Source organism: Carcharodon carcharias, chromosome 4, assembly GCF_017639515.1.
Source record: "Carcharodon carcharias isolate sCarCar2 chromosome 4, sCarCar2.pri, whole genome shotgun sequence".
Taxonomy (NCBI): Eukaryota; Metazoa; Chordata; class Chondrichthyes; order Lamniformes; family Lamnidae; genus Carcharodon; species Carcharodon carcharias.
Window position 1 is genome coordinate 170,091,973 of NC_054470.1, and position 17,264 is coordinate 170,109,236.

At 48.2% G+C, this 17,264-nt stretch overlaps 1 pseudogene; it reads right to left on the minus strand.

Annotated features, from left to right (window-relative positions):
* LOC121276808 overlaps positions 1–17,264 on the minus strand; it is a 126,543-nt pseudogene that overhangs the window by 37,057 nt on the left and 72,222 nt on the right.

A 17,264-nucleotide genomic window follows, 5' to 3' on the forward strand; every position in this document is an offset into this window, starting at 1 on the left:
TGCTCCAGCTTGGGAGGCGGTGGCAGGGGTGGTCAGTGCCAATGCTGCACACAAGAGGCCGGCCATCCCGTGCACCCTCACATGTCCATCTAGCCTCATCTCCTCTGGAGACTGCCTCCTCAGCCCTCACCATCTTGAGGCCACTTGCACAGATCAACATTTGCCCCCACACACACCCTGGGATACCCTCCTTCCTCTGTACAGCCCTCATCCTGCAGCCTCTTCCCTTGCCTGAGGCCACTTCTCCCCCTTCCCCAGGCAAGTCCTAGCCCTGCAGTAATTGAAAAGCTAATGGGCCTTACAGCTGGACTGGTGGGTAGAAACCTGCCCGTGAAGCCCCCTAAAAGTGATGTGGTGCTGCCGCCAAAGCCTGGCGCTGATGACTGTGAGTGCTGCCTGAAGCAAGATAGGCAAACAAACATCAAACTCCCCGAGCTAAGTGCAGCTCGCCAGGTGCATGTTGCTTATGTACAGTTGTGAAACACGTCGGCGTGACATGCCCGGATCACAGAACCACAGAATCACAGAGTGCAGAAGAGGCCCTTCAGCCCATCCAGTCTGCACCAACATGTGAGAGACACCTGACCTATCTACCTAATCCCATTTACCAGCACTTGGCCCATAGTCTTGAATGTTATAACGTGCCAAGTGTTCATCCAGGTACTTTTTAAAGGATGTGAGGCAACCTGCCTCCACTATCCTCCCAGGCAGTGCATTCCAGACCGTCACCACCCCCTGGGTAAAAAAGTTTTTCCTCACATCCCCCCTAAACTTCCTGCCCCTTGCTTTGAACTTAAGTCCTCTAGTGACTGACCCTCAACTAAGGGAAACAGCTGCTCCCTATCCACCATGTCCATGCCCCTCATAATCTTGTACACCTCGATCAGGTCGTCCCTCAGTCTTCTCTGCTCCAACGAAAACAACCTAAGTCTATCCAACCTCTCTTCATAAGTTAAATGTTTCATCACAGGCAACATCCTGGTAAATCTCCTCTGCACATGCTCCAGTGCAATCACATTCTTCCTATAATGTGGCGACCAGAACTGCACACAGTACTCCAGCTGTAGTCTCACCAAGGTTCTATACAACTCCAACATGACCTCCCTACTTTTGTAATCTATGCCTCGATTGATAAAGGCAAGTGTCCCATATACCTTTTTCACCACCCCACTAACATGCCCCTCTGCCTCCAGAGATCTATGGACACACAAGCCAAGGTTCCTTTGTTCCTCAGAACTTCCTAGTGTCATGCCGTTCGTTGAATATTTCCTTGTCAAATTACTCCTTCCAAAGTGTATCACCTCACACTTTTCAGGGTTAAATTCCATCTGCCACTTATCGGTCCATTTGACCATACCGTCTATATCTTCCTGTAGCCCAAGACACTCAATCTCACTGTTAACCATCCAGCCAATCTTTATGTCATCCGCAAACTTCCTCATCCTACCCTCCACATAGTCATCTATGTCGTTTATATATATGACGAATAATAGGGGACCGAACACAGATCCCTGTGGGACGCCACTGGATACTGGCTTCCAGTCACTAAAGCATCCCTCTGTCATCACCCTCTGCCTCCTACAACTAAGCCAATTTTGAATCCACCTTATCAAATTACCCTGTATCCCATGTGCATTTGCCTTCTTTATAAGTCTCCCATGTGGGACCTTGTCAAAGGCTTTGCTGAAATCCATATAAACTACATCAACTGCACTACCCTCATCTACACACCTGGTCACCTCCTCAAAAAATTCAATGAAATTTGTTTGGCATGACCTCCCTCTGACAAAGCCATGCTGACTATCCCTGATCAAACTTTGCCTCTCCAAGTGGAGATCGATACTCTCCTTCAGAACATTCTCCAATAGTTTCCCTACCACTGACGTGAGACTCAATGGCCTGTAGTTCCCTGGTTTATCTCTATAACCCTTCTTAAATAGCAGAACCACATTCGCTGTTCTCCAGTCCTCTGGCACCTCCCCTGTGGCCAGAGAGGAATTAAAAATTTGGGTCAGAGCCCCTGCGATCTCCTCCCTTGCATTCCTCAGCAGTCTGGGACACAAATCATCTGGACCTGGAGATTTGTCCACTTTTAAGCCTGCCAACACCTCCAATACCTTGTCACTCTCTATATCAATTTGCTTAAGAACCTCGCAGTCTCTCTCCACGAGTTCGATTCCTTCATCCTCATTCTCTTGGGTGAAGACAGACGTGAAGTATTCATTCAACACTCTAGTGATGTCCTCTGGCTCCACCCATAGATTGCCCCCTTGGTCCCTTATGGGTCCTACTCTTACACTGGTTATCCTCTGCCCATTGATATACTTATAGAATATCTTGGGATTTTCCCTACTTTTACCAGTCAGCGCCTTCTCATATCCCCTATTTGCTGTCCTAATTGCTTTCTTAAGCTCCACCCTGCACTTTCTGTACTCCACTAATGCCTCTGCTGATTTGCTTCCCTTGTACCTGCTAAAAGCCTCTCTTTTCCTTCTCATCATAACCTGAATACCTATAGTCATCCATGGTTCTCTGGGCTTGCTACTCCTTCCTATCACCCATGTTGAGCCTGTACCCTCCCCATTTCCTTTTTGAACACCCCCCACTGTTCCTCTGTAGATTTCCCCACAAGTAACTGTTCCCAGTCTACCTTGGCCAGGTCCTGCCTTATTTTACTAAAATCCACTCTCCCCCAATCCAAAACATTTTTTTGCAACTTGTTGATTTCTTTGTCCATAACAAACTTAACCTGTACCATGTTGTGGTCGCTTTCACTAAAATGCTCATCCACCAACATCTCAGCCACCTGATCTCCACCCACTGTCTGCACTGCCATGCAGCACCTCTGCCCGTCTAACATGAGGCTCCGCTCACTTTTGAAATCGCAAGGATGGTAGTAGTCAGATCTCTGATGAGCTCCCCATCCATCTCCCCTCTCCCAGTCACCCATGGTCCTGTCTCCCATAACAATAGACCACCCCCTCCCCCCGGCATGACCTTCAATTTCTCCACTGTAACCTTGCAGCCTGCACCCTTCTCATTCCAGGATGTCCTGGTGAATGTGCACGTTCCTTACCTTCCAGAGAACCCCACCCCCATCCATATTGAACTCCTGGTTGCCTTCTTTCCAACCCCAGGGTCCATGTTTGCCTCCATGTCCCCACCAACCACCATTGTTGCCCCTTCTACCATTCCCAATGTACCTTCAGCCTCCCACCCTTCTGGCTAACCATTCCATCCTACCATGCCCACCCTCAGTTCACTTCCCAGGACGCAATCATCAACTCCACAAATCCCTCCCTTGCCTCTTCAGCTGGGCATTCCACACCCCCCTTGCACCTTCCTCCCTCCTTACTCTTTCCTCCACCCTCACTCCTTCCTCCCCCTGTACTCTCTCCTCCTCCCCACCCCCGGACTCCTTCCCCCCTCTAAACTCCCTCCTAACACCTTCCTCCTCACTTACATGGAATCCCCACTTGTACCATTCTCCCCCATTACACCTTCCACCCCCCAAACTCCCTTCCCTCGCATCTTCACCCCCACTAACACCCTCCCCCCCATCTACACCTCCTGACACCTTCACACTCCCCTCCCATCTTCACCACCCCTCCCTAAGACCTTCCTCTCCTACTCACACCTAAACCTACCTCTTCCCCTTCCTCTTCCCCTCCCTGCTTTGCCACATCCTTACCAGCCCATGGTGAATTCCATAAAGTTCCAAAACAAGGCCGAAGCATTGGTGAGGTCCATGAAGATCCGACGTCTCAGTGAAGTCAAAGCTGCTGCATGGAGACCTCCAACCTTCTGTGAGCTGCTTTGCAGTGGAGCCATGTGCATGAGGATCCATCCAGCATGCAATGCACATGCTCCTCCAGGATCTGGTAGTTGTGGACCTCCAGCATTTTCTTCTCCATGGATGTCCACGATCTGAACAAGTCCCTCAAGGTAAGTCCCGACTTCTGCATGTCATTCTTGTCCAAACATGTTCTTGACTGGAGTATTTTGCCGCTGGCGAAATGGAGAATCGGGCGTTGGAGGTGATTCCGTCAGGCCTTCATTTGCACCCCGTTAGCGGCTTCATGCCGGCCTCCATGGGATTCCTGATCGGCCATGGCGCGCGGCATCGGAAGATCTCGCTGATAAGTGACGCTGGCGTGAAACTGACTTTTCGGCCTCTCGCTGAATTCTGCCCCCCACCCCCCAACCTGCCATTGATCCCAGCTGCAGGGGCATGGGAGAATTCCGGCCATTGTCTTCTCCCTTCACAGGATAACTGTTCCTTAGTCGTAGACATACCTTCCCACCTAACTCTCCTCCTACTTCAGATGTACTCTTCCCCTCTACACCCAATAATTCAGAGGTGCCCCGTCCAATTCCTTGCAAGTTCACTGAGGTTCTCTCCTTTTTAACACTTTCCCATTTCACAATGGCATTCTTCCCCGAGTTAAGTAGCACACTCTGTCTCCAAGCTTCCCAGTTACCTGGCACATTCTCCTCCTATAAGCTTCTCAGCCTACTGTGGCAACCACCTCCTTGAAACATCCCAATAAGACGGACATAATTCCCCAGTTAAACCTCATTCCACTACTGGACCTGACTGCATGATTTCTTCTTGTCACATAGTCATGCACCACATCTCTACACATAAAGCAAACTTTTTAAACACACTTTTGAAAGCCATCCAAATTCCTGATGTAGAAAATCCCATTGAAGTGCCGAAATCCAACCAACCACCTCATGAGCATGGACAGGAAAGTTAAACAACCCATTTCTAAGCTTGGTGACAGAAAAGCTACTGGGCCTAATGGCACAGTACTTTTGAGTGTTTCTTTAGGGAATTGGTGCTTTCCCGCCGCACTTTATTTCTGGAGAGGAAGAAGAAATTGAGATAGCATTTTTACTACTGGCTATTGTACATAGATCATTGAAAATAATGAATGACAAAGTGTTACAACATTTGAGTTCTATTTGAAAGTTGCTCACTGCTGGCCATGTTCAACCTCCATAACCTTGAGTACATCCAAAATTCTACTGTCCACATTGTAACTAGGGGAGGGGGTGTGCAATTGTCACTGGACTGGTATTCCAGATACCTAGGGTAATGTCCTGGGGACCCAGGTTCCGAATCCCATCCTGGCAAATGGTGAAATTTGAATTCAATAAAAATCTGGAATTAAAAGTCTAATGTTGATTGTTGTTCACTAATGCCATTTAGGAAAGGAAATCTGATGTTTTGCTCTGGGTCCTACGTGTGACTCCAGACCCACAGCAATGTGGCTGACTCTTAAATGCCCTCTGGACAAGGGCAATTAAGGATGGCCTAACTAGTGACACTCACATCCCACAAGCGAATTAAACAAAACTCATGAAAATAAGTGTGCACTAGCAACAGCAGGTACAAATATAGCTACTGCATCCATTTTCAGCCACCAACAACTTGTTTATAATCTCTGGATGCAGTTTGAATGGTCAGATCCAGCTGCAGCCTCAGGCTGTGTGAACACCTGCTTCAACATATGCATAGGGCTCCACTCCCAGACCTTAAATGTCTCAAGAGCACAGGTGGGAATGCCTGCTGCACTCTCAGTACATTTAAAGAAGCCCTGGCCCGCTCGAACATGTCCAGCAAGGCTTTTGAAACCAACTTTGAAAGTACACTGGAGCTACACGTCGTGCAATGTCAAACCCCCAAGCAGTGAAGTTGCCTCTTCGCAGGAGCGCCACAGTGTTTCTGCCAGACTCCAATCAGGCCCTGACTTTGGAGATATCCTGCAACCTGTGCAGTAAACAAACATCAAAGTGGCACTAAAGTTCCAGCACAAACATGTCCTGACAAGCCTCAAATGAGGCTAGTGATTGGGAGAAACTTTAGAGCCAGTTCTTGATCCCACACTCCCTGTGCGAGGTCAGAGAATCAGAACTACGTATGTGCAACCTACAATCCCCCCAACTGTCACTTCCTGGTTGATCAAACCTATTGGTTTATTACCTTGAGGTATTGAACAGTTAAAACAGATGCCACACTGATTAATAATAGGTTAGGATTTGGAGCCCAGGCTAGATTGTAATGGTCTGTGGAAGCAAAGGGCTTATTTGTTGGGCTGTTGAATACCATTTTCTTGTCCCATACTTGCTTATCTTATGAGGTTTTCATTCCTTTCTAGGCCATACAGTCTACCTAGATTTTTACAGCACAGTTACAGCTGTTTGACACAGCAGATCTAAATTGGTGCTTGTGCTCCACCTGAACTTCCTCTTACCTTACATCATCTCACTCTATCAACACATCTTTCTACTCCATGCTCCGTCATGTACTCACTAGTTTCCCTTTAACTAATTAATTCTCTTAAGCCTAACCTTTAATTTGACCTTAGACTTAAAGTTTCTTAATAAAAATAATTACTAAATTGTTTGTAATGTTGATGTGAAGCTTGAATTTTTCACTTACCCAGAGATACAAAAAATGGGGAGATTATGCTGCCGATTCTGGATGCCGTGGAACATGCCCCAAGCCCCATATTCCTCACCGTAGTTGGGTACAGTTCAGATGAGAAAATATAGATGATTGTGTAGACTGCTGTTGCTCCAGATTTACCAATCATCACCATTACCGTGATCACAATTTGAAGAGCTGCAGAAACCAAATTAATCAATAGTTAGCATGTACTGAAAGCTAATTCAAAATTGTTTGATTGCATCAACTGCTTTGCAAATTATTTCACTTAAAACAAAAATGCGCACCAAAAGTAAACTGCTCCAATAGAGAGTAGAAATTCCTTCCTTTAAGCTTGTGGAACTGACTTCTGCACTAAATTCCTGCTTATCTCCACCTAGATTATATTAATTCTGTGTCAAATGCAACATGTTATGTAACATGTTAGCTGTTATGCTGCAGACTGCTGGCATATTTTGGTGGAGTCTGTATCCATTTATTTTATATAAATACCTAACCCAAATTAGGGCCGGGGTTTTCGGGGCCCCCTGGGGATGAAGCACCGCCTCAGCCAGGAGTCCACTGAACTTGTGGTGGGACGGGAAGATCCCGGCAGCGGGCGGGTGTTGAAAATCCCGCCCCTAGATCTTGCTTCAACATAGATGCATTTGTATACATTATTCTAAAAATCATTTACATTGTTTATACCATGTGTAAATTATGGGGAGCCACAGGGTGGCTGAATGGGTTATGGGGAAACTGTAGGGAAATGGCCGATGCAGAAGCATACTGAATTGGCTGGACAGACACAGTGGGGACCCAGGAAGTTAGTCGCGGGAATGCAATAAGCACCAGTGAATTAGCTGCAGAGCATTCAGTGAGGGCCTAGGGAATCAAGTGTAAATGTACAAGGAGAACTTAGGAAATCAGTTACAGCGATACCGTGAGGATGTTGGAGTCGGTTACAGAAATACAATGAGGACCTAAGGAGTTGGTTACAGAGATACAGTGAGGGCCTAGGGAGTCGGATACAGAGATAGTGTGAGGAGCTAGGGAGTCGGACAAAGGATACAGCGGGGACCTAGGGAATTGGACCCAGTGATACAGTGAGGATCTTGGTAGTTGGATTAAAGATACAGTGAGGGCCTGGGGAGTTGGTTACTGAGATACAGTGAGGACCTCTGAAGACGGTTACAGAGATTCAATGATTTGGACTTAGGAGTTGGATACAGAGATACATGAGGGCCTGAAGAGTTAGAGACCAAGACACACTGAGGACCTAGGGACGCAGTTACAGAGATAGAATGAGGAGGACCTAGGGAGTTGGAGACAGAGATACAGGGAGGACCTCGGGAGTTGGATACAGAGATACAGTGAGGACCTAGGGAGTTGGTTACAGAGATACAGTGAGGAGCTAGGGAGTCGGACACTGAGACACAGTGAAGGCCCGAGTCAGTCACAGAGATACAGTGGGGACCTAGGCAGTCGGACAGAGAGATCCGGTGAGGATCTGAGTCGGATACAGAAATAAAGTGAGGAACTAGGGAGTCAGTTAGAGAAATGCAGTGAGAATCCAAGGAGTCGGTTATAGAGATACAATGTTGACCTAAGGAGTTGGTTGCTGGGATACAGTGAGGGCTTACCGGGTTTGTTGCAGCCTCTGGCTCCAGAGTCACATGCGAGTCATTTTAGCGTCTCATGTGCGGCTCCTGACCTTGATCAATCAAACCCAAGAAGATCTTGTTAACTTAGTGCCACTTAATTGGCAAACAAAGGGAGGAGGTATTTTCTTTACTACTATTATTGACTGCCTAAAGATGGAAGGAATACATACTGACAATATAATCTCAGTCACTAATGGTGGGGCATCGAGTATGAAAGGGACAAGGAAGGAATTTGTTACTCTGTTGCAAAAAATGCTGGATGATGTTGTAATATCTTTTCATTGCATAATTCAGTAAGAAGCATTCTGTGCCCAAACATTTCCCCCTGTGTTCATAGAAGTTGCAGAGAAATCCATAAATGTGTCTCTGTCTTGCTGTTCATAACAGCATTGCAATTCTTAAGATATTGCGTTTTTGACTAAATTTTAAAAACTGGCTCCTCCTTTTATTAAGGCCGCCGATCCCTGACCTCGGAAGTTGTTGACAGAGATACAGTGAGGACATGGTGAGACGTTTGTAGAGATGCAACGAGGAGCTAGAGAGTTTTCTGTAGATTGATAATGGTGACCTAAGGACATTGGCTTCATTATGGAGCTAGTGAGAAGGTTGCAAGGACCTCAAGGGCCCCCAGAAGAAAATTGGCCACCTTTGTTTAAAATAAATATATTTTAATTCTTACTTGAAGGAATAAACTGGATCACAAGCAGAACACCACCGCTAAGTAATAACATGGAAGCTGTGGCGATCCGTCGAGGTGAAATGCACATCAACCACCAGACTATCACATATACTATAAGTTCACTAGCAGCAGAGATAAAACAGTTGATGTACGGATCTCCATGCATGTTGGGAGTATAGAGGGATAATCCATAGTAACCAATGGTGGCAATCATCCTACAAGGAAAATAAAATCATTATTCACAATCCTTCAAATGTTTATTAATTCAGATCACGCATATACTGATGGAAGATCAGTCATAGAAAACTGTTTTCAGGCCTGAAGCATGTAGTATAATAGGTTAACTCTAATAGTTTAATACATTATGTGTACAAAGTGATAGGAAGTGATGCAACATCACATGATCTTGCTCTCTGCTGTACAACCTCGTGGAAGATGTAGCCAGCAGTAAGATGTGTTGCAATGAAGCTCATGTTTTACATACCTCTGTAGAATCAGTATATCTTCCGTATTAGTCAAACAATACCAGGAATATCATATGATGGCAGTGTGTGAAAGAACAGTTATGGAGAAGTCTCAACCATTGCCACAGTCACTGTGGCGCATCTGCAAGGCTGAGAGGTATGTGGATAACACATTCAGAGAGGTGGTCACAGCTCAGCTTAAGGGCCTGGAGAAAGAGAGGGAATGGGTGACCGCCAGGCAGTCAAAGAGAAGTAGGCAGGTAGTGCAGGAGTTCCCTGAGGACCTGCTCAGAAATTGGTTTTCTGTTTTGGAAGCTGGTTCCTCAGAGGAGTGCAGTTGGAGCTACGTTTGTGGCACCATGAGCGGCTCAGCTGTACAGGAGGGGAGGAAGAAGAAAGAGCAAGCAATAGTGATAGGGGATTCATTGGTTAGGGGAGCAGACAGGCGTTTCTGTGTCCGTAGACATGACTGCAGGATGGTATGTTGCCTCCCTGGTGCCAGAGTCAAGGATGTCACAGAGCAGCTGCAGGACATTCTTCTGGGAGAGGGTGAACCGCCAGAGGTCGTGGTCCACATCGGTACCGGTGGCTTAGGTAGGAAAGGGAGATGTGGCCCTGAGATCGGAATATAGGGAGCTAGGTAGAAATTTAGCAAGCAGGACCTCAAATGTAGTAATCTCCGTAACACTCCCAGTGCCACATGCCATTGAGTATAGAAATAGGAGGATAAGGCATATGAATGCGTAGCTGGAAAGATGGTGCAGGAGGGAAGGCTTTAGATTTCTGGGACACTGGGACTGGCTCTGGGGGAGATGACATCTGTACAAGCCAGACAGGTTGCACCTGGACAGAGCTGGGACTGAGCTCCTTGCGGGGTGTTTTGCTAGTGCTGTTGGGACGTCTTTAAGCTAACTCGGGAGGGGTGTGAAAAACAAGAGAAAATATTAGAGATGAATACCAAGATGCACAAAATACTGGGAGGGACAGACAGCACTAGTATAGAGAATAGTAAATTAATAGGTGAGGTTGGGGTGAGGGAGGAAGTAACAAAATCTAAATCAGGGTTATTATGCATGTTTATGAATGGACAGAGTGTAGTAAATAAGATTGAGGAGTTACAGGCGCAGATTGCCATGTGGAAATATGATGTTGTGGCAATAACAGAGACCCGGCTAAAGGAAGGGCAGAGTATTCCCAGGTGTTAAATATTCCCATGTGTAAGGTGGTCAGAAAAGATAGGAGGGGAGGGAAAGGAGGAGGGGTGGCAGTATTGGTTAAGGAGAGCATTGCAGTGCTGGAGAAAGAGGATATCTCAGAGGGTTCAAGGACAGAATGAATTTGGCTAGAGCTAAGGAACAAAAAGGGTGTGATTACATTGCTCAGTGTAATCTATAGACTACCAAATAGTGAGAAGGATGTAGAAGAACAAATCTGCAGGGAAATTGCAGGGAGATTCAAGCGTCACAAAGTAGTTATAATGGGGGGGCTTTAATTACCCGAATGTAGACTGGGACAGTGGTAGGGTAAAGGGTGGAGAGGGGCATAAGTTCCTAGATTGTGTTCAGGAAAATGTCCTACAGCAATATGTGTCCAATCCAACCAGAAAAGATGCACCATTGAACCTGGTTCTTGGGGAGGTGGGACAAGTAGTTAGTGGCAGAGCAGTTAGGAGGCAGTGATCATTGTATTGTGCATGTTAGGATGATGATAGGCAAACTGGACGAGAGCCAACTTCGATGGGGCAAGAACGGAGCTGGGCCAGATAGACTGGATTGAACGATTGGCGGGAAAAACTGTAGCTGAGCGATGGGCTATCTTCAAAACAAAACTGGTTCAGGCATAGTCAGGGTATGTTCCATTGAAAGGGAAAGGTAGGGCAAACAGATCCAGAGCTTCCTGGATGAAAAAGGAGATAGAAATGAAAATAAAGAAGAAAAAGTGTGCTTATTATAATGACAGGTGGAAAATACAATTGAGAACCAAGAGGAATACACAAGGTTCAGAGGGGAGGTGAAGAAGTATTTTAGAGAAGCAGAGAGGGATTATGAGAAAAGACTGGCAGCCAACATAAAGGGCAATCCCAAAGTCTTCTATAGGCATATAAATAGTAAAAGGGTGGTAAGAGGAGGAGTAGGGCTGATTAGGGACCTAAAAGGGAATTTACACATGGATGAAGGGGTCCTGGCTGAGGTATTAAATTAATCCTTTGAATTAGTCTTTACCAATGAGGTAGATGCTACCCAGGCTATAGTGACAGGCAAGGAAGCTCTGTCCCTAGAAGGGTTCAAAATTGATAAGGAGCATGTGTTGCATAGACTGTCGGTGCTTAGGGGAGAATTTTCCCCATGTTGGGTCGGCCGGTTGGGAGTAGGAGTGGATGTGGGCGGGTGTGGACCCGATCACCGCCTGCGATCGGGTCCGTGCCACCATTTTACTCGGGCAAGCCAATTAAAGCCCGCCGAGCATACGTTACGACTCGTGTGCATAGCTGGAGTGGGTGCGCTCAGCCCACCTGGTCCAATGGTGACCTGGCAGCCTGTATAAAGGAAGGCCTGGCAGCCGTGGAAAGGCTGCTCGCGATGGCTGGGCGAAGGGCTCTGCAGAGGGGCAATGTTGATGACGCAAGTCCGGAGAGTAGGCCATCAGTGCAGGTCAGGCCGGAGGGTAGGTCAGGGGGGCAATGTGCCCCTCGTTTTTCAGACGAGTGCCTAGCTGCCCACCTGGAGGAGGTGGCAGCGCAGTGGGAGGTCCTTCTTCAGAGGGACGGGAGGCAGAGACCCTCCACCTGACCAAACATGTGTGGGAGGAGCTGGCCGAGAGTGTGAGCTCCCATGATATGGTGCAGCGTACATGGCTCCAGTGCTCCAAAAGGCCCAATGATCTCCTGTGCTCAGGAAGGGTGAGTACCATGTTGCTTCAAGTCACTTGATGCATCCGTCACCCTTCCCCCAAACCCACCCCCCTCCCATACCCCTGCCAACTCAGAGTACAATAACGTCATTGAATCCCTCATGGCATGGATCCTTCGCTGGGTGTCACAGCAGAGATTACTCATGCCCAGTTCACTCTGAGTGGGTTAAGCTAGGATGTGTTCTACATGTGTGACACTGACACCCAGAGTTTTGAATGGGGTTGAAAGTCAAGGGCCTGCACCTAGGCAGAGTGCTGGAACTGCGAAGCTTGTCGAAGTCAGGGTTCTAAAATGCTGGGAGGGGAGCTTCCAGTTGGCGGGGCACCAATCCATCTGCTGGTGTTTTGCACACCACATGCTTGTGCCTCCTTGCTTAACAAAATGGCACCTTGTGGTGCCACATATGAAGGAGGCAGCATTTGGCCAATTTGGGGGGATGGTCAGCCCTGGCTTGTTTGGGTGAGTGTGCAGCAGCTGTGGGGTGACGAAGAACTGGAGTCCTGCAATGTCCCACTCTGGCTGGGTTGGCAGGGATGTGATGGGAATTCAGGTGCAGGCTGGACTCATCAATGCTCTCCTCTCCTTTTCAGGAAAAGACTGCGCACAATGCATCAGTATGCAGGCTGGCAGAGGGCAGGCCCAGTTGGCCATTTTTATGGCTTTCAAGCAGCAGGCCATGGACCTTGAGAGGCGCCATGCTCCCAGGTCCACTGGTGGCGGTAAGGATGGGGTGCCACGGGGAGGTATGCTTGGTGAGCACTCAGGTCACCATGTGTGTCACAGAAGCCATGGCACTGCTGAATGCTCCGTAATTGAACTTAGCAGCATGGGTTTACCCTTGAATATGGAAGGACGAGCGCATAATGATCCGGGGGAGCAGCAGGCAAGTTGACATTGTCTGCACTGTAACTAATCAAATGTCCTTTTTCTTCCTTTCAGCATCACTGGAGCTGGGCTGAGAGAAGGAGGCAGAGGGCCCACCTCTCACCCCTGAAGCCTCTCAGTAAATGCACTCTGCAGCGTCACACCATCTCAGCCAGGCAGGCACCAGCGCAGACACTAGCACCTCGACGGGAATTAGATCTTTGGCTAGTGTCCTGGGGTGGTGAGGGCATTTCACACTCGCTTGAGATGCGGGCAGAGACAGAGAGTGCCCAGGGTGTGGGCAGTCGGAGGACTGCTGGGGACCAGATACTTGCTCAGTCAGTGGCTGATGATATGCCTCTGGAGTTGTCCGTTAGGCAGCGAACACTGGAAGTTCCGCAGGGTATGCAGGACGATCTGGTGGAGATACGTGAGGCAATTTGTGGCACGGTGCCCGTGCTGAAGGAGTCCACACGGAGCATCACCGATGCAATGAGCCTCATGGCTGAGCGCCATGCTTCCTCCATGGAGAGAGTGGCGACTGTCATGGAGAGGCGCTTCCAGGAGAACAAGCAGGTCCTCCTGGGGTTGCGCTCGGACCTGCAAGCCCTCACGTGGCATTGGCCACAGCTGGTCAGTGCCAGTGTGGGAGATGGCCTGGGCACTAAGTATCCCAGCTCAGTGCCCATCCATCTATGATGAGCAGGGAGGTCCAAAGCGACCTCACGTCAATGCAGCACTGCCTGTCGTCTCTGTGGGCTCCTCTCAGGGCACTCCAGATGAGGGCAGCAGCTGTGACACTCTGCATCCAATGAGTGTGCGTCGACTGGGGAGATGCCAGCTGTGGATCTGGCTGCTCCCTCCCAGGCAGGGCTAGCACAAGCTCCACGGGCCAGAGGACGTCCGCCAATGTCATTGAGGCCAACAGGACAGCACAGTGAGCAGGCTGTCTCAGATGCCAGTGCCAGCGAGGGGACTGCACCAAGACGTAGCCCCGTAAGCGTAAATTTAAGGCAGCTTAGGCACACCACGGGTTTCTCATTGGCGCTTTTATGTTGGCCCGTAGTACTTAGTTGAAGACTCGGTGTGATGTCTGACACTGTTTTTGTTTTGCTTTCTGAATTTACTTCTGTTTGCTCAATAAATTTTGACATGTTGCCATGTCTCAGGGTGATTCCTTACTTCTGCAAGTGTATGGGAAGTCAAGATGTTATGAGTGAGTTGTTTGACATTGAGCTTTATTGACAAGGGCCTTAGTAAATGTTACTATCCAGGCTGATTTAGCACTCAGGTATCAAGGGTGGAGCTTGCAGCCCTGGCGTGAGTTGAAGGTCCATCTGTGGTGTTCTAGCTGAAGGTTCTTTGGATTAAAGTTTCCCAGTGTCCCTGCCTCCCTGGAGTATCCTAGGTCAGCATCTACCCCCTCAGCATTCTCCTGTGCATGCTCATCCTCGGAGTCATTGCTGGATGTGCAACTGGCGCAACTATGTCCACGTCTTCCTCGTCCACTGTGTCGCCCCTTTCCATTGTGGAGAGAACAGCATGCAACCACTATCAGCGACACACGATCTGGGGGGTATTGCAGTGTGCCCCCTGAGTGGTCCAGGCATCGGAAGCGCATCTTGAGAAGACCGATGGTTCTCTCCACCACAGCCCTTGTGGAGCCGTGGCTCCTATTGTACCGCTGTTCAGCTTCTGTTCTTGGATGGCGGAGAGGCGTCGTGAGCCACCTTCTGAGGGGATAGCCCTTGTCACCCAGCAACCATCCATCCAGCCAGGCTGGAGCACTGAAGAGGCTCGACACCTGGGAATGTCTGAGGATGTAGGCATGATGGGAGCTGCCTGGGTACCTTGCACAGACTTGCAGGATCTGCATCCTGTGATTATACACTATCTGCACATTCATGGAGTGGAAGCCCTTCCTGTTGACGAAGGCACTGGGCTCACCTGCTGGCGCCTTGATGGCCACATGTGTACAGTCTATAGCACCCTGGACACGGGGGAAGCCAGCAATGGCCGCGAAGCCTCTGGCTCGCTGTGTCTGACTGGCATCGTCCCAGCGTTAGTGAATGAAAGTCAATGCACGCCTGAATAGAGTGTCTGTCACCTGCTTGACACAAGTGTGGACAGCTGATTGGGAGACACCACAAATATCACCCACCAAGCTCTGGGAGGAGCCAGAGGCATAGAAGCTGAGGGCAGCTATGACCTTTAGAGCCACTGACATGGGGTGCCCACCCACATAGTTAGCGGAGATCTCAGGGCCTATCATCTGACAGAAGGAGGCGACTGTCTCCATTGACAGACGGAGCCTCCTTCAGCACTGGACCTCAGACATATCGAGGTAGCTGCTTCGCCGCCTTTAAACCCTGGTACAGAATAGTGGCGTCTTTTGTGGCCCCTTCCGCCTTGGCCCTGTGCCCCTTGTGCCTGGGCCTCTCCTCCCAAAGGTGACTCCCCTGGAGGCTGAATGTGGACCCCTGGCCTCCTCCCCTCTTTGGCTGTCCCTTCCTCCTCAGAGGAGGTGCCTCCAGTGAAGAGCACAGCTCCCATTCTCAGGCTAAGGGAAGGCTTCCCTACTATAGAGTCCTGACCAAGGCTTTTACTACTGTCCTAGCAGCTGTATGAGTTTTGAAGTCTTCCTGCTCACTCAGGTGAGTAAAAGTTACTTTCACACTTAAATCCCTCAAACATCACATGCGTGACCCTACTTGGGCAGGATGAGGTTTATACAAATGTCTCCTAACCAGCTGCCCGTTGCGCCTGTGTGACATCCTGAAGATCACATGGGCTTTGAAAAATCGAGATCAGTTGCTGCCTCAAGGGCCTTAACTGGCCCCCAGTGTCACCGCGTGTCATTTTACACGTGGGCATGCAGGGTCCAGCCCCTCATGCCAACGGGAAAATTCTGGCCTAAAAGTTGACAAGGCACCGGGACCAGATGAGATGCATCCAAGATTTAGAAGGAAGTGAGAATAGAAATTGCAGGGGCACTGGCCATAATCTTTCAGTCTCCTCTAGATTCAGGGGAAGTGCCAGAGGACTGCAGAATGCAAACATTATGCCCTTGTTCAAAAAAGTTTGTAAGGATAAGCCCAGCAATTACAGACCAGTCAGTTTAACTTCAGTGGTGGGCAAGATTCTAGAAACAATTATTCACAAAAGAATTAGTAGTCACATGGAAAAATATGGGCTGATAAGGGAGAGCCAGCATGGATTTCTTAAGGGGAAATCGTGTTTAACTAACTTGCTGGAGTTTTTTGAAGAAGTAACAGAAAAGGTCGATGAGGGTAATGCTGTTGATGTGATGTACATGGACTTCCAAAAGACATTTGATACAGTGCCACACAACAGACTTGTGAGAAAAGTTAATAGTCATGGGATAAAAGGGGCAGTAACAACATGAATATAAAATTGGCTGAAAAATAGGAAGCAGAGAGTAATGGTCAATGGATATTTTTGGGCTGGAGGAAGGTTTGTAGTGCAGTTTTTCAGGGGTCGGTATTGGGACTCTTGTTTTTCCTGATATATATTAATGATCTAGATCTTGGTGTGAAGGGGATTTTTCAAAGTTTGCAGATGATACGAAGCTTGGGGTGTTGTAAACTGTGAGGAGGATGGCATAGAACTTCAAAAGGACATAGACAAGTTGGTGGAGTGGGCAGATAGGTGACAGATGAAGTTCAATGTGGAGAAGTGTGAGGTAATGCACTTTGGTAGGAAGGACATAGGCAGACAATATAAAATAAGAGGTGAAATTTTGAAGGGGGTGCAGGAGCAGAAAGACCTGGGTGTTTATCTGCATAGATCATTGAAGGTGGCAGGACAGGTGGAGAGAGCAGTTATAAAGCAGAAAGTATCCCTGGGCTTTATTAACAGGGGCATAAAGTACGAGAGCAAGGAGGTTATGCTGAATTTATATAAGACACTCATTGGACCTCAGCAGTATTATTGTGTACAGTTCTGGGCACCACATTATAGGAAGGATGTAAACACATTGGAGAGACTGCAGAAGAGCTTTACGAGAACAGTTCCAGGGATAAGAAACTTATGAAGCTAGAAAGAAGTTGGGACTGTTCTCCTTAGAGAGAAGAAGGCTAAGAGGAGATTTGATAGAGATGTTCAAAATCATGAAGGGACTGAGCAGAGTAGAAAGGGAGAAGCTGTTCCAGCTCATAAAAGGATCAAGAATGAGAGGTCACAGATTTAAAGTGATTTGCAAAGGAAGCAAATGCAATGTGAGGAAAAA